The 22316-nt window shown below is 42.1% G+C and overlaps 1 protein-coding gene, 1 long non-coding RNA gene and 1 pseudogene across 16 annotated transcripts in view; 2 read left to right on the forward strand and 1 right to left on the reverse strand.

Moving 5' to 3' along the window:
- The window catches only part of DLGAP1 (DLG associated protein 1), a 793561-nt gene that overhangs the window by 167394 nt on the left and 603851 nt on the right, over window positions 1-22316 (reverse strand). The gene's annotated exons all lie outside the window — the stretch shown is intronic.
- On the forward strand, window positions 8105-21813 carry LOC147346104 (uncharacterized). 2 transcript variants are annotated; one of them, XR_015153941.1, is made up of 4 exons: window positions 8105-8437; window positions 20591-20646; window positions 21169-21317; window positions 21701-21813. It is a non-coding gene; the product is annotated as an uncharacterized LOC147346104 (long non-coding RNA). The 2 variants fall into 2 exon arrangements; XR_015153942.1 differs by lacking the exon at window positions 21169-21317 and having other exon boundaries at window positions 21701-21808.
- On the forward strand, window positions 12176-12285 carry LOC147346105 (small nucleolar RNA SNORA70; annotated as a pseudogene).

A 22316-nucleotide genomic window follows, 5' to 3' on the forward strand; every position in this document is an offset into this window, starting at 1 on the left:
TGTAAACTTAGAATTGGAAGCTTGGCCTCTCTAATTTCTGTCATCTTAACTACCCTGTGGCTTCCCCATAAGTGTGCCACGTATTTTCTTACCCCATCACCTGTAAAATGATTGACTAGGATTGGGCAAATCCATTGTCTTTGGAGTTGGCTCAGTCCATTAACAGCACAGTCTTTGTCAGGCTCTTTATCGTGTATCTCTGTGACCCACCCCATGCTTCTCTGATGTCAGTTTTTTCCTGCAAGCCTATTGGGATCTACTGTGTAAATGTTTTGAATGCAGTTCCATTCCTCTGATATGTCTCAACCAGTTCAGAGAGGAAAAATATAGGCAGTCCTATATGTTCCTTTTTAGTCAGTCTATGCTGGCTCCTTCTTTTCTAAATCATCATAAACCATCTATTTAAAAATCCATTCTGAAGTTGCCCCAGGGATTTACATTAGATCAACTATCTGGAATTTTTAGAATCCTTTCTTTAGAAAACTGAGATAATATTTACTTCTTTTCTGGCACTTTCCCTATCGTTTCTAAAATATTACCAGTATTGATTCTACAATTACATCTGCATTCCTTTAGATGGAAATTAAATTTTCTTGGCTTTTTGTATTTGCTTCTTATTTGTGGCAGTTACCTAGTTTTGGTTCTAAGTTGGGCTTAGGTAGGTGGCCATATTCTTTTTGTATGACCGATTCAACTAAGTTTTAGCTCAGAAAGCTATTACGTATTGGGCAAGTATATTGTAACCAAATGTAAACATGGTTCCTAGACATTTAGGGCTGCTTCTCACCTATGCAGTACTCCTGTACAGACTAGGAAAAGATGCCCCTTTCTCAAATAAAAAAGTGCTTAGATAATTATATTATGATGTAACATGACTAATTTGTGGTAGATCCCATCCTGACTTGGCTCTTTGGCTTTAGCTATACAATACAAATGCTCACATTTTGACCCAATCTCACATAAGACAGAACCATTTCAGACAATGACTGCTGTGACTGGAGGCACGGTTTCCACACCTCACTCAGACTGGTAAGAATGATGATTCCAATACACCATGATAAGTTATAATTCCTAAAACTACCACTAAAAAGCTATACAAGAAGGTACACTAAAAAACACTACCGATATATCAAAATGGAATTCTAAACAATATTCAAGTTTCCCCTAACAAATCAGGAAAAAACCCAGGGAAACAAAAAAGTAAAAACTAACCAGAAAATCAGAAAATTAAGAAAATCAAATGGAAGCCTTAAATCCTAAAATAGTAATTAAATTAAATGTAACTAGTTGAATGCACGGATTAAAAGAGTTGCAGGCAGGATTAAAGAACATGACCCAACTATAAGCTGTCTAATGATGAACCTAGACAGCATATTAAAAAGCAGAGACATCACTTTGCTGACAAAGGTTCCTATAGTCAAAGCTACGGTTTTTCCAGTAGTCATGTATGGATGTGAGAGTTAGACCATAAAGAAAGCTGAGCACTGAAGAATTGATGCTTTTGAACTGTGGTGTTGGAGAAGACTTGCAAGTCCCTTGGACAGCAAGGAGATCAAACCAGTCAATCCTAAAGGAAATCAACCCTGAATATTCATTGGAAAGATTAATATTGAAGCTGAAGCTCCAATAATTTGGCCACCTGATGTGAAGAGCTGACTCATTGGAAAAGACCCTGATGCTGGGAAAGATTGAGGGCAGGAGGGAAAGGGAGCAACAGAAGATGAAATGGTTGGATGGTATGCATCACTGACTCGGTGGATGTGAGTGTGAAACTCTAGGAGACAGTGAAGGACAGGGAAGCTTGGTGTGCTGCAGTCCATGGGGTCGCAAAGAGTCGGACACGAATGAGCGACTGAACAACAACAAAAAGAAGGAACATACTTCAAATATAAAGATATAAACTGAAAACAAAAAGAGAAAAAGTTGTACCATGCAAACAGTAATCAAAGGAAAACAATAGTGACTCTATTAATATCAGATAAAGAAATTTTACCATTAAAGCGTGTGGTAAAGAAAATGACCAGAGCAGAGAGGGATATTACATAGTGCTTAAAGAGTTGATACATCAAGAAGACAGTCCCAAATATGTGTGAATTAAATGACAGAATTGCAAAATAAGTGAAGCAAAAACTGATAGAACTGAGTGATGGAAAAATCCATCATTATAGTTAGAGACTTCAACAACCACTTTTCATCAGTTGATAGAGCAACTTGACAAAATCAGCAAGGATATATTATTAATAGAAGACTCAACTCTATCAACCAACAGTCAAACTGTCATTTAGAGAATCCTTCATCCAAGAAGACCACACTACACATTCTTTCCAAATATTCATGGGACATAGATAAATGTAGACCATATTCTGGGCCATAAAATGAAGCTTCCACCAATTAAAAAAAATTGATATCATATACAGCATGCCCTCTGATCACAGTGGAGCTGCATGAGAACTGAAAAACAGAAAGATAACAAGAATATCTCTAAACACATGGACGCTAAACACCCAAAGCTAAATACCTTGCGGATCTAAGAGGAAATGGAAATCTAAAAATACACTGGACTGAAGGAAAATTGAAATACAACATATCAAATTTTGTGGGGGCATAGCGGAAGCAATGCAGAGAGGAAAATCGATGGCACTAAATGCGTAAGTTAGACAAGAAGAAAAGTCTCAGACCAATAAGTTTTACCACCTGAATCTTGAAAAGAGCAAAATAAACTTGAAAAAAGGAAGAGGGACTTCCCTAGTGGTCCAGTGGACAGGACATCGCCTTCCAATGCAGGGGGTGCAGGGTCACTCCCTGGTCGGGGCGCTAAGATCCCGCATGCCTCGTGGCCAGAAAACCAAACCATTAAAAAAAACCCAACCAGAAACACTGCTGTAACAAATTCAATAAAGACGAAAAATGGTCCGTGTCAATTCTTAAAAAAGGAAGAAAATTACAGAGATAAGGGCAAAAATCAGTGAAATTGAAAAGAGAAAAACAATATAGAAAATCAGGGAAACAAAGAGTGATTCTTTGAAAAGATCAATAAAATCGACAAACTCTTGCCTAACAATGAATAAAAGAAGACACAAATCACCATTATGAGGAATGAGACAAAGTACATCACTGCAGACGCAAAAATGATAACAAAGGGATACTATGAATGACTGGACACAGATAAATTCGACAGTTTAGATGGAATGGACCAATTCTTTGAAAAACACAAAGGACCAAATTCACCAAATATTAAACAGTCAACAGCGCTGTAACTCATAAATACATCAAATTTTTAATTAAAAACTCACCCGAAAAAAATATCCAGCCCAGGTGTTTTCACAGGAGAATTCTACCAAAATTTAAAACCAAATTAAAACCAATTATACAAAATCTTTTCTAGAAAACAGAAGGGAAGTTAATGTTTCCTGACTCATTTTATGAAGCTAGCATTACCCTGATACCAAAAGCAGAAAAAGAAAACCACAGATCTTGTGAATAAAGACAGAAATGTCCTTAACAAAATGCTGGCAAATAGAATTCAGCAACATATATAAAGAATTATATACCAAGAGCAGGTCAAGTTTATTTTACTTAGATGGGGTATTCTACTTGCAGAGATGCAAGGCTGGTTTAAGAAAATCAGTCAATGTAATCCACCTTATTAATAAGCTAAAGGGGGAAAATTACACAATCTTACCGACTGATGCAGAAAATGCATTTGACAACAACTCATTCGTTATAAAACCTCTCAGAAAAATAGAAATAAAAGGGAATGCCCTCAATTTGACAAAGATTATCTACAAAAAACCTACAGCTAGCAACAAGGCAAGGGTGTCCACTCTCACCATTCTTACTGAACATTGTGCTAGAAGTCCTAGACCGTGCAGTAAGGAAACAAAAAGCACACACATCAGGAGAGAAGAAATAAAACCGTGCCTATCGTAGGTGACATGATTGCCAACATAGAGAACCCCAAGCAATCTGCCAAAAATCCCTGAACTAGTAAGTAAATTTAGCAAAGTCACAGGATATAAGATGCTGCAAAAATCAACTGTATTTCTAAATACCAGCCTGAACATATGAACACTGAAAGTAGATATGCAACACCATTTACAATCATTTTAAAATACTTAAGTGTAGTCTGACCACATGTTGTAAACAAAACATGTGCAGGACTTGCTCTTACTCAACTAAGCAACACTGATGAAATCAGTGATGAAATCAGTGAAGAAATCAAAGAAGATTTAGATAAATCCAGATGTATACCATATTTGTGAATTTAAATACTCAACATAGTCAAGATGCCAATTTCCCCCAAATTGATATGCAGGTTTAATGCATTTCCTATCAACATCACATACTTTTGTAGATATAGACAAGACTGTTGTAAAATTTACACGAAAGTTAAAGGAACTGGAGTAGCTAAAATAATTTTTAAGTAAAGTGAGATTTACTCTATTCTTTTTGTGGGGAGTTTGACACATAGATCAATGGAACAGAATGGAGAATCTAGAAATAAACCAACAGAAATATGTCCAATTGATTATTGACAAAAGTGCAAAAGCAATTCGAGAAGGAAATACAGCCTTTTCATAAATGGTGTTGGAGTAAACATCCATAGATATTTACTTTGAACTTTAAGTCTCATACCTTACACAAGAATAAACTAAAAATGGATCCTGGACTTCAATGTAAAGTAGATTTTAGGGGGAGAAAAACATTAAAGAAAATCTTTGGGGTTCTAGACTAGGTTCTTAGATTTGGCACAAATCAAAAGCTTTTTCTCTGTGAAAGATGATTAAAGTAAAAAAAAAAGCTAGACATGAGAAGATATTTGAACATCACACATAAGACAAAGAACTTATAATTTCTACTAAAAAAAAAAAGTACCTTTAAAACCCAACCCCCAAAGCCCAATCAACAAATGGGCAAAAGATGGAAAGAGACATTTTACAAATAAGCCCAAGAAAAAAGTCAACATCAAATGCCACTGAGGAAACGCAAATGAAATCCACGAGAAAGCCCTACACACCAATCAGAATGACTAATGTAAGAAAAAACAATGACCACAAATACTGAGGAGGATTTAAAGAAACAGAATGACTCGTGGGTTGCTCGTGGGAATATAAAATGGTTCAGCCACTCTAAAAAATAGTATGACAGCTCCTTCAAAAATGAAACATGCAACTATTATATGACTAACCATTGTATTCCTGGGAATTTATCTTAGAGAAATGAAGCCTATATTCACTGAAAAGCCTCCACAGGAATGTTGCTGCTGCTGCTACTGCTAAGTCACTTCAGTCGTGTCCCGACTCTGTGTGACCCCAGAGACGGCAGCCCACCAGGCTTCCCCGTCCCTGGGATTCTCTAGGCAAGAACACTGGAGTGGGTTGCCATTTCCTTCTCCAGTGCATGAAAGTGAAAAGTGAAAGTGAAGTCGCTCAGTTGTGTCCGACTCCTAGAGACCCCATGGACTGCAGCCTACCAGGCTCCTCCGTCCATGGGATTTTCCAGGCAAGAGTACTGGAGTGGGGTGCCATTGCCTTCTCCGCACAGGAATGTTATCACAGCTTTATCCATAATAAACTGGGAACAGCCCAGATGTCCTTCAACAGTTGAATGACTAAACAAACTGTGATATACCCTTATCACGCAAGACCACTCAGCACAGCCTGGAGGAATCCTCAGAGCATGGTGAAAGGTTTTGTATTTTGACTACGTCGGCATCCTGGCTGTGATATTGTACTGCAGTTCTGCAGGATGTTTTCATCAGAGGAATCTGTGTAAAGAGACAGGGCATCTCCCTGTATTATTTTTAATACTATATGGGAATCTACACTATGCCAAGGTAAACATTTAATTAAAAAAGAATTCCACCTTCAGACAATGAACGGGTTAGAATATAGAAGAAACTAATACCGTGATTTCTCACCTAGTCCAAAGCTGAATGTTGGAACTATGTTCACACCTGAGAATAAGGAGAACCAAGTTAATCTCCAGATTTTTAAACTTCTGCCATGACGAAGCAGGGTCTGTGTCTGTGGCAACAAGTAATGCATGCCTTAAGCATATATTTGTGATACAGCAAGTCCATTTCTGGGTGCTTACCCGAAGAAAATGAAAACACTAATTTGAAAAGATATATGCACACTTATGTTTACCGCAGCATTATCTACAATACCAACCCAAGTGCCCATCAACAGACGAATGGATAAAGATGTGTTTTATATATATATACACATATACACACAATGGAATACTACTCAGCCAGAAAAAGGAATGAACCTGCCAATTGCCACGAAAATGGATGGATCTGGAGGGTACTATGCTAAATGAAATGTTACACAGGGAAAGACAAATACTATCTGATTTCATTTATATGTGGAGTCTCAAAAAACAAAGGAACAAACAAATCAAAACAGAGACAGATGCATAGATACAGAGAACAAATGGGTGATTGTCAGAGGGGAGGTGATTGGAGGGTTGGGTGACAAATGTGAAGGGGATTACGAGTACAGACTTCCAGTTATAAAATAAATAAGTCACAGGGATGTAACATACCACATACAGAATGGTGGTGGTGGTTTAGTCGCTAAGTCGTGTCTGACTCTTGTGATCCTATGGACTGTAGACCGCCAGGCTCCTCTGTCTATGGGATTCTCCAGGTGAAAATACTGGAGTGGGTTGCCATTTCCTTTTCAAGAGGATCTTCTCTACCCAGGAATTGAATCCGGGTCTCCTGCACTGCAGGCAGATTCTTTACCGACTGAGTTATGAGGGAAGCCCCTATATACGGAATACAGTCAATAATATTGTAGTAACTTTGTACTTTGTACGCTGAGGGATGATTATTAGACTTTAGCATGGTGATCAACTTGTAATGCATATAAATACCAAGAATGTACTCATGGGTGTGGGCTCGAGGGCTGCTTAGGCACCATTGTCTGAGGCTGCTCGAATATTCCATCTCCCTGCGGAGTGGGTCAGTGCTGTAGTCAGGGAAAAGGGAGGTAGGCAGGAGCCGAGGGGCAGTGGGACTGTCCTCTTTTTCTGACTCTCTGGAAGATGAAGGTAGTTTCCAGTAACTGGATTCTGTTTCTCTGCCCCCTGCCGTTCCAACACTTCACTGGCCACTACCATTATAGCCACACTGATGGCTTAATTGAGGCATGAAAAAGACGAGGGGACCACAGGAAAAGCACTTGAAATACAATATTTAAAAAAAAATATTTTTATTTAATTTTGCCCTGTCCAAAGTGGCATGTGGGATATTATTTCCCCAATCAAGGATGCAACCCACACCTCCGGCATTGAAAGTGTGGAGTCTTAATCACTGGAGTGCCAGGGAAGTCCTTAAAATTTCGATGTCTCATGAAACACACAGGAATGCACATTCATTGGCTATGCTTTACATCTGCTTTAGCTGTAGAAATACAATGGTTCTGAAACTCATATTTAGAGAGAAAGTAACTACCCACTCATCTGAACAAAACGGAAAAAAAAAAAAAAACGTTTTTCAGGAAATGTGAAGAATCATTAACTTCACAGATTCTGCACAGAAAGCATAATTGCCTACAATACAAGGCAGAAACACACTCTAAAGCATTTGTGAGCAAAATGGAGACATGGCCCATTAATCCTTTATCATTAGAATCAAACAGTACTCAGATGACCACATGGACTGTGACTAAATCAATTAGGTACAAAGATGGTAATAATTAGGGCTGTTGGCAGTCAAAAGCTCTCCCAGAAATGTGCTTAGATGTTGAAAAGACAGCTTCTATCCACTTTTATTACCTTTGTGCCGTGGTAAATTATAGTAATTTCTTATGCCTTGAGTGAGGGAAAATGGGAAGATAATATTCAGCTTACTGAGGATGGTTTAACTTTTCTATAGACAAGCACTGAACAATCATTTACCTACACATAATGAGGGATATAAAGCTTTCTGGTCAAAATGTACTCTGTTATGGTAGTAACATAATAGAGTATGCATATTCTGCCTCGGAAAATCCCAAGATTCTGATAAGCAATGTGCAGGAAGCAAAGAGCTAGAGGATTTGGTAGTACATAAACAAAGCTCCCTTTACAGATGCTGCTGTTGGGACAGCTAAGACTCGCCTCCTGTCCTTCCCTTTTCCAACCCCTGAGGGCCCTTCCTCCCCTCTGGGTCTTTATTAGTTGGCTTTTATCGCTCCTCTTCTGAAAAAGACACTTATTTTCTGTTCTGCTCTTTCCTGTGCCCAGCATCCACTTGGAGGAAAGAGTGTCTGTATTTCCAAGACCTTCGCAGACCACTAGGCGAGTCAGTCCCGGGGAGCGCCTGCAGGGGGCGGTCGACACCGTGAAATGAGTAGACGGCGCTGGCTGCCCTGGGGGTCCCGGACCTGCTGCAGGACAAGCCTGGGAGACCAATATGCAAGAAAGGGGGCCTTCTAGAAAATCCAAGGTAATCCACTCAAATCAAGTTGTTAAATGTTTGCCATTGGTGACCTCAAAGAATCAAAGGTGGTCGGGGGCCTGGATTGATGGCGGGGGTTGGGGTTCATCTTTTCTAAGGCTCTCACTGCTGAGGCTGAGGAGGCCTGTGGTGTAACCAGCTAATTAGTAGCACTGCTGATACAAGAACTGAGGCTGACTAACAGCCTGGACCCTTTAAGAGATTTCTGGCGGCCCCTGTCTGTATTTATTTACAAGATAAATATCTAAAGTAAAAAGAACACTCTGCACTTCTGAGTTATCATTTCTAGGAGTGAAGCTGAAAGTGGCGAAGCTTATTAGGGGCGAAATAGGCACTAATTTGAAATAAGATAGGATTATGAATACATTGCACTATCTGTTTATGTTATAACAGCCGTAGGCTCTGATGGTAAAAACAGTTAATAAGCTTGCTTTAAAAAAATCTATGTGTATTGCCTGTTTTATTTACATATACTGAAACAAGGAGTCTTTTCTGGTGAATGATACATTTATGGGATCATTTGGGAGTTCTGGTATTATTTTCACCTGCTCTTCTCTTTCTGAGCTCCACTGCAGAACAATTAATTTATGTTCCCAGGGTATTTTCAAAAGCAAGCTGCTCAAAATGTGGTTCTAGGACCAGCATCACCTGCGAGCTTGTTACAAATGCAGAGTCCCAGGGCCACCTGAGGTTTATTGCATCCGCGTGTCAGCGGGATTCCCAGGCAATTCTTAGGTGCACTACAGCCTGGAGAGAACAACTCTATTACTCCAGTACTACCTTGCAGAGCCCTTACTTCATCGTTCCTTAGGCTGACCTGGGCTCCTAGTCCTTAACCTGGGTGTTCCTGCCAAGGATGAGCGTCAGCATCTTCTGTTTAAAAGAAGAGCATCACTTGGGCTTTAAAATGAGGCAGGGAGAGTCATGGAGTGGAGTTTGTGATGCGTTCCTGTGGATCCCTCAATGGGACTTTATTTTTTGTGGAAGGGCACTGTGTTGATAACTATATAAGAAAGGTTTAAAAGTCCTCATATGCAACTCATGGAAGCTGATAAACCAGTTTCTTGGCCAACTCTACGCCTAGTACTTGACTCACTCCTAATGAGTTGGGGGCTGAGCAGCCTCATAAACCCTGTCAGCTCCCCAGACAGAAGGACACGTGGCGACGAGCCTGTGCTTGCACAGACCATAGCTTCTCATCATTTTTGTTTCTTCCCACCACCAAGTCTAGAATTGTGCTCTGTATTCAACACGTGCCTAACTAGCCTTGCCAGCAATAACACTAGACAAATATTTACTGAGTCCCACCCTCCCCACCATGCATAAAGTACTGTTGGATTAAAATGTTTTCCTAATTAGTTAAAATAACTGATGTTGGACTGCTAGTCAGTGCAAAGGTGTGGGCTGAAGGGCATATTTAGATGAGTTTTTCTGATGTCCCTGTTCTATAGGTAAAATCACATATCCATTTGCTTCTTTACATATCTCCAGGGAGTTATCAACTTGGGAGACAAATGAGTTACTGCATTATAGTGCTGTCAGACTCAAGCATTTTGGAATTTGTGGAATTAAACTCATGCTGGTTTGTTTATCTTCTATGTCTAGAAAATTGATGATGCAAATGTTGGAATGCTTAAAAGAATACACTTTAGAAGTGTGGTTTAACACATGACTTCAAGTCTTGGAGTTTGAGTGCTGGAGAAGAAGCTTCCACAGAGTAGACTGGGGTTTTCCAGAACCATTCACATCCTCACTGGCCAGTTCCTCTGGAAGGCGGCCGCTGCCAGGTCCCTCCTTCGGGAGGCCTGGTTCTGTGGGGGAGGGAACCTCGGCAGCCAGTGCCGTCAGCCGGAGGGGGTACCTTAGAGATCAGGTGAAGATCACCAGGGTGCTTGTGGGCAGTGATGGAAGCAAGGTTCACTGTACCCTGTTGTGAATTCGAGAGAGGCGGATGATCCAGCTATGGATGAATAACAGTTTCTTTTCTTTTCTTTCTATCTTTATTTCTGGCTGCACTGTGTCTTTGTTGCTGCATGTGGGCTTTCTCGAGTCGTGGCGAGTGGGGGCTGCTCTCTAGCTGTGGTGTGAGGGCTTCTCCCCTGGGCGACTTCCCTTGTTGTGGAGCCCGCGAGCTTTAGGTGCACGGGCTTCGCTACTTGCAGCGCTAGAGTTTTGTCGTGCAACTCTAGAGCATGGGCTCAGTAGTTTTGCACAGGCTTAGCTGCCCCAAGGCAATGGAATCTTCCCAGACCAGGGATTGAAACATTGTCCCCTGTATTGGCAGGTGGATTCTTATCCACTGGAGCACCAGGGAAGTCCTATTTTTAAAATTTTTTAGAATTGAACTTACAGTTGACTTACAATATTGTGTTACTTTTAAGTGACTCAGTTATATGTATATATGTATTCCTTTTCAGATTATTTTCCATTATAAGTTATTATAAGATATTGAATATAGTTCTTTGTGCTATATAGTAAATCCTTGTTGGTTATCTATTTTATATATATTGGTGTGTATTCAAAAGCAGAGACATTACTTTGCCAACAAAGGTCCGTCTAGTCAAGGCTATGGTTTTTCCTGTGGTCATGTATGGATGTGAGAGTTGGACTGTGAAGAAGGCTGAGCGCCGAAGAATTGATGCTTTTGAACTGTGGTGTTGGAGAAGACTCTTGAGAGTCCCTTGGACTGCAAGGAGATCCAACCAATCCATTCTGAAGGAGATCAGCCCTGGGATATTTTTGGAGGGAATGATGCTGAAGCTGAAACTCCAGTACTTTGGCCACCTCATGCAAAGAGTTGACTCATTGGAAAAGACTCTGATGCTGGGAGGGATTGGGGGCAGGAGGAGAAGGGGACGACAGAGGATGAGATGGCTGGATGGCATCACTGAGTCGATGGACGTGAGTCTGAGTGAACTCCGGGAGTTGGTGATGGACAGGGAGGCCTGGCGTGCTTCGATTCATGGGGTCGCAAAGAGTCGGACATGACTTAGCGACTGATCTGATCTGATCTATAAATCCCCTACCCCTAATTTATCCCTCTCCCTCCCCTTTCCCCTTTGCTAACTGTGTTTGTTTTCTATGTCTGTGAATCTGGTCTGTTTTGTAAATGAGTTGGTTTGTATTATTTTCTAAGATTCCACATTGAATGAATAACATTTTCAATGTTCTTATTAAACTCAGGAGTGATATGGTACCACAAACAGATAATATCTGCAATGATGATGACATTTCACTATTAATTAAGATCTTCCATAATGATTATTTTAATGTTGAGTTAGAAACATTTTTATGATGAAGATCAATGAAGAAAAAAATGTGAATAGAAAGTTCAGCCAAAGGTGAGTTTAAACAGAGCAGCCTATTTGAAGATATTTCTCTGTGTAGACTCTTACCTTACAGGTCTTCTAATATTAGCTGATTAGGCATTAGCTTGTTAGGCATTGCAGACACAAAAGTCACATGAGAAAATGGTGAGACTTTCCTCTCAATGAACCCCAAATTGACTTTGATCAGGACTAGCATTTCTCCATCAAAGTAGGAATATTGCCATAGGAGGGACTGGGCACATACCAGATGCCATAAATGAGGTTGACATCTCCAACTACTAAGTCAAAAAGCTGAAAAAATATAGAATATCTCAACAGGCAAAAGTGCAGCGTCCTTGAATGGCATATGAAATTTCCATCAAAATGGCTTGATCTGGAAGGGTTTTATAAAAATGAACTGCTTTTCCAGCCCTGTACTCCTCTGCCCCTGGAACCCGGTGGGCAGTGGCTGCAGACAGCAGCCTCCTCAGTAGTGTGTGCAGCCTGTTTGGGACCTTGGAGACAGCCCTTTCCAGTGGACATTCATGACTGGCACGCTGGCCCCAGTCTAGGCTCCAGACAGGTATGTGTGTTGCCTTTGGAAAGCCCCAAGGTGAAGTAGCCAGGGTCCACACCGGCCAACTCTTTATGTCTATCTGCACCAACTTGCAGAACAAGGAGCATGTGACTGAGGCCCTCTGCAGGGCCAAGTTCAAGTTCCCTGGCAGTCAGAAGATCTGCATCTCCAAGAAGTGGGGATTTACTAAGTTTCATGTGGAGGAGTTTGAAAAAAGCACAGTGGCAGAAAAGTGGCTCATCCCCAATGACTGTGAGGTCAAATAATCCCTAGTGATGGCCCCTGGACAAATGACGGCTCTGCACTTACGAGAGCCTTGACGCCGTTCTCTCCTTAGTCACGCCCACCAATGAGTTCTACTTTTACTATAAGTACAAAAACCATTTGTTTTTTGTAAACAAACAAAAAAAGCTGCTGTCCTTTCTCTATGAATATGTTAAGGTTAATATGAATATGTTAAGGGTTAAGGTAACCCTAAGTTTGTTCATGAACGTATAATAATTATAAATGCTGGAAAGAAGACACATACACACACCTCTCTTTGTGGAGGCTTTTGTGTGTCATCTGTTAAAAATTATCTGTGCATTTAGTTTGTCCCTTGGACTGCAAGAAGATCAAACCAGTCAATCCTAAAGGAATCAGTCCTAAAAATTCATTGGAAGGACTGATGATGAAGTGGAAGCTCTAATACTTTGGCCACCTGATGCAAAGTGCTTACTCATTGGAAAAGACCCTGATTCTGGGAAAGACTGAAGGCAGGAGAAGGGGACAATAGAGGATGAGATGGTTGGATGACATCACCAACTCGATGGACATGAGTATAAGCAAGCTCTGGGAGTTGGTGATGGACAGGGAAGCCTGGCATGCTGCAGTCCATGGGGTCACAAAAAGTTGGACACGACTAGGGCTGAACTGAACTTAGTTTGTCCATTTATCCTAAAGTTTTGAGCTGGAGTTGCAAAAGACATTAGTAATTCAATTTAACACAGGCTTAAAAATGTCAAAGCATTCGGATTTCTACTAAGTCTCTCTCTTTATCAGGAAAGAGTATTTTCCTGTTGAATGATACTGACAATGAAAAAACCTTATCAGGCCCATGAAGTCACCTTGAAACACAAAGAATCTCTTCCAGGTGGAGAGCGGCTTCTGTAGGTGGCCCTGAATGATCTAGCTTTTGAAAGGGCAGCAGAGGGCCACCTGGCTAAGACTCAGGCTCCAGAGGAAGCTCCACCAAACTGGTCCTCTTTGGCACCTCCCCACAGATTCCAGGCTACCACCAGATGTTCTGTCTCTCCCTCTGCCTTGTTGCCTAGAGACAGGTGCCACGTGCTCCTCCCTCCCTGTTGTCACGACCACAACGTGATGGAGAAGCTGTATAGTTCTGCTCATAATCAGTGGGCTGATCAAGTAGGTCATTTATCCAAATTCATTTATGTATTTAACAATTATGTATCGAGTACCTGTTAGGTATCAGGTACCGTGCTCAGTTCAGTTCAGTCGCTCAGTCATGTCCAACTCTTTGAGACCCCATGAATTGCAGCACGTTAGGCCTCCCTGTCCATCAACAACTCCCGGAGTTCACTCAAACTCATGTCCATAGAGTTGGTGATGCCATCCAGCCATCTCATCCTCCGTCGTCCCCTTTTCCTCCTGCCCCCAATCCCTCCCAGCATCAGAGTCTTTTCCAATGAGTCAACTCTCCGCATGAGGTGGCCAAAGTACTGGAGTTTCAGCTTTAGCATCATTCCTTCCACACTAGGTGGTAGGATAATAGGGAATAAGTTAATCTAATTCTCACCCTCAAGGTGCTTATAATTTAGGGGCCTGGGGGGAGCACAAGCCAGAGCACAAAACAAACAAACAAGGGGAGAAGTCTAATAAAAGTCCTATGACATGTACTATGAAAGATACAGTGCACAGTGTCCTGGAGACTCCCATGGACAGAGAAGCCTGGCAGGCTATGGCCCATAGGATCACAAAGAGTCAGACACGACTGAAGCAACTTAGCATAAAGGATATAAGTGAAGGCTGAGACAGAAAATAGATGGAGAGTCTGTGGATTCCTGGCTTGAGTGACCTGGTAGAGTGATGACCATGGAAGGAGCACTGAGCTGGGTGAAGGGCAGGTGCAAGTGTCCTGATGTGGGTGTGCCTCCCTCTGCTGCAGGGAGGGAAGCATGGCCCGAGGGGAAGAAACAGAGGAGACTCACAGGAGAGGGCATCAGAGAGGAGATGGGTGTGTGTGTGTGTGTGTGTGTGCGTGCGTGCATCAGAGAGGAGACGGGTGTGCGTGTGTGTTCTGGGAGAGGAGTCCAGGCTGGAGAATGTCAGGTCATCACACCTCTTAAAGCTTCCAGTGACCCACTGGGGGTAAGGTCATGGGCAAAGTGTTGGTATTTAAAATAAACATGCCTTTGCTCTAAAAAATGGTAACATGGAAGCTGACGGTTTAAGTAGTTTACCCAAAGGTCACTTTCCTAATTCCCTGGTGAATGTTTTTCATGGTAAATGATGTTCCCTCTCATATTTATGCTGATTTCAAAGAAATCATGCTGATTCATTACCTAAAAGTAATCTCACCTGGGGGTCAGATATTAATCTTTGCCCCAATATGATTTCTTTCTGCCTGTTGGCAGTCATCCCAGCAGAGAACCTAGCAGAGTAAACCTTGCTCGACATTGACACTTGGCTGAGAGTTAGCAGGAGGGTGAAGGGCTGCCCAGGTGTCCTGAGAGGCTGTCGGACTTGCATATGTGAAACTAGACTTCGATTCCATTTCTAAGTTATTCATTGCTTATTTAGTATGTAGTGCAGAAGTGCCAGGAGTCCTTAATGAGGAAAGCAAATGGGCAGAAGACCTAAACAGACATTTGAAAACTGAGCAGAAGACCTAAATAGACATTTCTCCAAAGAGACATACAGATGGCCAACGGGCACATAAAAAGATGCTCAGTGTTTCTAATTATTACAGAATAAAATCAAAACTACAAGGAGGTACCACCTCATACTAGTCAGAACAAATCTCCAATGAGGTACAACTTCACGCTGGTCAGAATGGCCATCATCAAAAAGTCTACACATTTTAAATGGCACTCACATTTAAAAGTAATATTTATGCGATTTCTCGTCATACAGATCTGAGGTTCACTGTATGTTTGTCCATCCTGGGAGGTACTCAGGGTGGAACTGACTTTCCACTTCCACAGTATCTTCTTTTTTTGAGGTATCTCCATACTGTTCTCCATAGTGGCTGCACCAATTTACATTCCTACCATCAGTGTAGGAGGGTCCCCTTTTTTCCACATCTTATCCAGCATTTGTTATCTGTAGACTTTTTGATGATAGTCATTCTAACCAGTGTGAGGTTGTACCTCATTGTAATTTTGATTTGCATTTCTCTAATAATTAGCGACGCTGAGCATCTTTTTGTGTGCCTGTTGGCCATTTGTATGTCTTCTTTGGAGAAATGTCTCTTTAAATCCTCTGCCCATTTTTTGATTGGGTCTTTTTGTTGTTGTGGTTACTGGGTTGTTTGAGCTGTTTGGAAATTAAGCCATTGTTGGTTACATCATTTGCAAATATTTTCTCTCATTTGTAGATTGTCTTTTCATTTTTTTTTAATGGTTTCCTTTGCTGTGCAAAAGCTTATAAGTTTGATTAGGTCCCCATTTGGTTTTTTTTTTTTTTTTTCAATTCAGTTCAGTCGCTCAGTTCAGTTGTGTCTGACTCTTTGCGACCCCATGAATTGCAGCACGCCAGGCCTCCCTGTCCATCACCAACTCCCGGGGTTCACTCAGACTCACGTCCATCGACTCAGTGATGCCATCCAGCCATCTCATCCTCTGTTGTCCCCTTCTCCTCCTGCCCCCAATCCCTCCCAGCATCAGAGTCTTTTCCAATGAGTCAACTCTTCACATGAGGTGGCCAAAGTACTGGAGTTTCAGCTTTAGCATCAGTCCTTCCAAAGAACACCTGGGACTGATCTCCTTCAGAATGGACTGGTTGGATCTCCTTGCAGTCCAAGGGACTCTCAAGAGTCTTCTCCAACACCACAGTTCAAAAGCATCAATTCTTCGGTGCTCAGCTTTCTTCACAGCCCAACTCTCACATCCATACAAGACCACTAGAAAAACTATAGCCTTGACTAGACGGACCTTTGTTGACAAAGTAATGTCTCTTGTTTTTTTTAATTTATTTATTTTAATTGGAGGCTAATTACTTTACAATATTGTGGTGGTTTTTGCCATACATCGACATGAAACAACCATGGGTATACATGTGTCCTACCATCCTGAACCCCCTTCCCACCTTGCTCCCTACCTCATCCCTCTGGGTTGTCCCAGAGCACCAGCTTTGGGCGCCCTGCTTTGTGCATCTAATTTGCACTGGTCATCTATTTTACACATGGTCATATACATCTTTCAATGCTATTCTCTTATTTTTGCTTTTATTTCTATTGCCTTGGGAGACTGACCTGAAAAAACATTGGTACAGATTTATGTCAGTATTTTGCCTATGTTCTCTTCTAGGAGTTTTATGGTGTCATGAAAGTGAAAGTGTTAGTCACTCAGTCGTGTCCGACTCTGCAACCCCACGGACTGTAGCCCGCCAGGCTCCTCTGTCCATGGGATTCTCCAGGGAAGAATACTGGTGTGGGTTGCCATTCCCTTCTCTAGGGGATCTTCCCGACCCAGAAATCAAACCTGGGTCTCCTGCATTCCAGGCAGATTCTTCACCATCTTAGCCACAAGGGAAGCCCTTACACCATAGAACTATAGTGTCATGGTTCTAGACTATTTTAAAGCGGAGGCCCAACTTTGTAGCGAAGAGTGCTCTGAATCTGGAGCTAGATTATGAGATAGTCATAGCATAAAAAAATCAGAATAGTCCATCTTAAGTCATCTGCCCTCTTAATGAAGCAAGAAGCTGGGAGAGGTCAAAAAAAGAAAAAAAAATGATAATGCCAGATATGACATGATCTCCCCTGATAAGTTTAATTGCAGTCAGAACTGAAACAATGAATTTGTCGGTTCTCTCCCAGAAATAAGGAGAACTAATTGAGATCATCAGAAGTGTCATCTTAAGGGACTTCCCCGGAGGTCCAGCAGTTAAGACTCTGAGCTTCTAATGCTAGGGGCATGGGTTTGATCCCTGGTTGGTGAACTAAGATCTCACATATTGCTGCTATAGCAAAAAAAAAAAAAAAAAAAAGCCCTAAAACCAAACCAATCAAGCCATGAAAAGCTAGAAGGAACCTTAAATACATATTACAAAGTGAAGGAAGCCAACTCTTGGACTTTCCTGGTGGCTCAGATGGTAAAGCGTCTGCCTACAATGCGGGAGACCCAGGTTCAATCCCTGCGTTCGGAAGATCTCCTGGAGAAGGAAATGGCAACCCACTCCAGTATTCTTGCCTGGAAAATCCCATGGACAGAGGAGCCTAGTAGGTTACAGTCCATGGGGTTGCAAAGAGTCAGACACGACTGAGTGACTTCACTTTCATTTTCACATACTGTATGATTCCAACTCTATGACATTCTGGAAAAGGCAAAACTATGCAGACAGTGAAAGATCCATAGTGACCAGGGTTTGAGGGAAGGGAGGGATGAAGGGGCAGAGCACAGAGGATTTCTAGGACTCAGAAGCTGTTCTGACATGACAGAGGCGGATTACTGTAATTTTGTCACAAATCATAGAATGTGCAAAGGAGTGAACTGTAATGTAAACTATGGGCTTTGGGTGATACTGGTGTGTCAGTATAGGTCTATCAGTTGTCACAAATGTACCTCTTTGGTGGGGGATGTTGATAATGGGGGAGTCTGTGCATGTGGAAGCAGGGAGTGTAATGGAAATCTCTACTTTCCACTCAATTTTGCTGTAAATATAAAATTACTCTAAAAAGATAAAATCTACTTTGAAAAACAAAAAGGATGAAAAAGCCTGGAAATGAGATCATTGTGTTCTAAGCCCTGGCAAAGATCACTGATGGTCAAACTAGCTGATGAGAGAACCTCGGGCAGGTGGGCCGAGTCAATCAATAAGCACTTCTGTTCTCTCTCCATTATACCAATCATGCAAGTTAATTTGTTCATTCAACAAAATGCGTTGCCTTCTGGCTATGTGCCAGGTACTATCACAGGCTTGAGCCTGTGATATATAAAGAAGTCATTGGCCTAAGGAAGCCCATAGCCATAAGTGGAAACAGACAAGTAGTTGGACAACGAAAGTCTTGATGATAGGGACTCCCATGGTGGTCAAGTGATGAACACATTGTTCTTCTACTGCAGCGGGTGTGGGTTTGATCCCTGGTTGGGGAACTAAGATCCTGTATGCTGTGCTGTGCAGCAAACACACACACACACACATGCATGGTATGATTCCATCGCTCAGTCGTGTCTGACTCTTTGGGACCCCATGGACTGTAGCCCATCAGGATCCTCTGTCCCTGGGATTTCCCAGGCAAGAATACTGGAGTGGGTTGTCATTTCCTCTTCCAGGGGATCTTCCTGCCTAAGGGATTGAACCCGAGTCTCCTGTGGCTCCTGCACTGACAGTGGATTCTTCACTTTCTGAGCCTTGGATGATAAATATCAGGATAAGGATTTCTACCAGAAATTATTAAGCTGGGTTTCTAGTACAATTCTATTCTGACAATTTGGATCGATGATGCCAGCTCTCCTGTTTACTTTCAGATTAGAAGATTAGTGGTGAAGGTCAGATCTGATGGTGCACATTCTTATTAACTAGCTGCAGATCTCTTGAATAACTTCTTCCCCTACTGATAAAAATATCTAGCCAAATTCACTTCAATTGATTGCTAAATATTATTTGTTAACTGATATTATATGCTATATATCAGTAAATATATTCCACTATGTTCTGGGGATACCAGAGGCTGGTTCTACATTAATGCAAACAAATTAAAGAGGAAAATAGATTCACACTCTGCTAATATGTCTGTGTAGCTTGACAGTCAGATGTTAGAAGCTATAAATTGCCAAGTTAAAAAGTAACAAAAAAGAACCAAAATACATTTTTCTGTTATTGGGAATCCAAGCTGAGAAAGACGACTTCTTTCTACCCCCAAATTAGGGCTGCTTACCTCCCACCCCCCACCTCCATCTCCCAGCAGCTGGTACCCCACCTCCACCCTCCTACTATCAGAAATAATTTTCAGCAGCTGTCTGAGGAAAGTTCTGCAGCCATTGCCAAATTTGGGGCTTCAATTGCGTCCATACGCTGTTCCTGTAACTCTGTGCCAGTATCTTCCTATGGGCGTGTGATCAGGTACAAGCAGCTCAGATCTCCCATGTGAACCTAATGAAAACCAGGGCCATGGTCAACCTGCCAGGCACCCAAAGCCTCATCTTCCTTTTCCTCCTTGTGACAAGGTAGCTGATCAGGAAGAATATGTGAGGGTCAGTGATAGGATTTGTGGTAATTGCAGGTTCTTAGAAGCAAGAGTTCTGAAAGTCATTTGTGGTCTCATTGTTATCTGCCGGTGATGTCGCCTGTTTGAGGGTCACTTAGGCGGCTCTATCTGCGATGCTGTCCCCTCTAGAAGAGCAGACCTGCCAACTGCCGCTTTTCCTCTCGCTGCTGGCAGGAACGCTCATCATTAAAGGGATGGTGGCCGTGGGCCAATCATTCCATTCTTTCTACTTGGCCCAACTTCTTAAACTGTTTTTGGAATCAACTGAGAGATTAGCATTGAAACATATATGTTACCGTACATAAAAGAGCTAGTGGGAAGCTGCTGTATAACACAGGGAGCTCAATCCGGGGCTCTGTGATGACCTAGAAGGGTGGGATGGGGTAGGGGGTGGGAGGGAGGTTTAGGAGGGAGGAGATATATCTATACATATAGCTGACTCACGTTATTGTATGGCAGAAATGAATACAACATTGTAAAGCTATTATCCTCCAATTAAAAGTGAATTTAAAAACCAAAGAAAGAAATATAAAAAAGAAAAATTCATTAAAAAACTGTTCTATTGAAATATAAGATATATGCAAAAAAGCATATAAGTTTACAACTGGTTGCTGTGTACTCAGTCATGTCCTGACTCTTTGCGACCCATGGGCTGTAGCCTGCCAGGCTCCTCTGTCTATGGGATTTTCCAGGCAAGAATACTGGAGTGGGTTGCCATTGCCTTGTCCCAAGGAGCCTCCCCCACCCCACCCCCATCAAGGAAAAGAACATGATGAGTGTCCCAGAGGCTCGCTGCCAATCCCCATTACCTCTCTTCCCCAAAGGTTCCTGCCCTCCTCGCATTTCACCCCCGGATTTGTTCAGCTTGCTTTTAACTCAGGTAAGTGGGATCATAAAGGGTGTGTCCTTTTGTGTGTCTGGGTCCTTCACGCAACATGATGTGTAGGAGCGTCTTCCTAGTGCTTTGGCACAGCTGTTGTTTACTTAACTGGTGTAAGTGCTCCATTGTCTGCCCGTCCTCTCATTTATCTATTCTATTGTCGAAGGACAGTCGCACTTTGGGGCTGTTAAAAGTATACTGCTATGAATTACTTGTATGTCTTTTGGTGGCATGGGCTTGCATTTCGGTTGTGTATATATATTATACACTGGGTTGGAATAATTACTGTAATGACTGGCTCACAAGCTTTGCCTTTTAGGGGAAGGGACAGTTCACCCTGGGCCCCAAGAACCCCTGCATGTCTTTCCCAAGGGTGCAGACGTCAAGCCACATCCATCCCTGATACGGGGCAGTTCCGTAGCAGTTCACACAGACAAGACAGGTCCAGGCGAGCATGGTGTGGTTACTGCTTGCTCCTCAGGGGCAGCAGGGGACTGGCTTGTTTGCCGCTTCCTTCCAAAGGTGCTGAGCCCCGGGTCCCACGTCCCTCAAACGCAGAGCAACCTGCCGAGTGACCGGCTTTCATCTGGACCCACCACGTTGCCCAGTGGGCTCGGGAGCACAGGAGCCAGCACGACCATTTGACGTTCCTGCTGGCTGCTGTGCTGCGGGTAATAAACTGTGTTGCTGTGATTTATCACATCTCATAGGCCACTTCTGGCTACTGTGGGTGTGGCAGCCCTGCTCAGCTCGTCACCCGGGCATCTCCTTTGGGGTCTTATTATCCCTTGCTTGTCTATGAGGCTGGGGTTCTTTCCTGATAGAGCTCATCAGCTCTAGTGGGTGATGCTAATCATTGCCCAAAGTAGTGTGTGAGATTTCTTGTTCTTCTGACCCCCTGTTTTTTAAAACTGAAGTATAGTTAATTTATAATATTGAGTTACTTTCAAGTGTACAACAAAGTGATTCAGATATCTATATCTAACTATATGTATGTGTGTGCATGTATGCTAATTCAGTCATGTCCAACTCTTTGCGACCCCATGGACTGTAGCCCACCAGGCTCCTCTGTCCATGGGATTCTCCAGGCAAGACTACAGGAGTGGGTTGCCATGCCCTCCTCCAGGGGATCTTCCTGACCAACTATATGTGTGTGTGTGTGAGTATAAAATTCAGATTATTTTCCATTACACGTTATTAGAAGATATTGAGTAGGTCCTTGTTTCCCTGTTTGTGTGTATATATTAATCGCAAACTCCTAATTCATATCTCCCCTGCCCCTCACTGTCCCTTTTGGTAACTATTAAGTTTGTTTTCTATGTCTGTGAATCTATTTCAGTTTTTAGGTAAGTTCATTTGTATCATTTTTTAGATTCCATATCTAAGTGATACCATATGGTATTTTTATTTCTGACTCACTTCACTTAGTAAGATCATCTCTAGGTCCATCCCTGTTGCTGCAAATGGCAGTATTTTTTTCTTTTTTATGACTGAGTAATATTCAGCCCTGGGATTTCTTTGGAAGGAATGATGCTAAAGCTGAAACTCCAGTACTTTGGCCACCTCATGCGAAGAGTTGACTCATTGGAAAAGACTCTGATGCTGGGAGGGATTGGGGGCAGGAGGAGAAGGGGACGACGGAGCCTGTGTTGGACGCTTTATATATGAAT

The sequence above is a fragment of the Bos grunniens genome, chromosome 24 (assembly GCF_055505025.1).
Source record: "Bos grunniens cultivar Pamir isolate PY7600 chromosome 24, Bosgru_T2T1.0, whole genome shotgun sequence".
Lineage (NCBI taxonomy): Eukaryota > Metazoa > Chordata > Mammalia > Artiodactyla > Bovidae > Bos > Bos grunniens.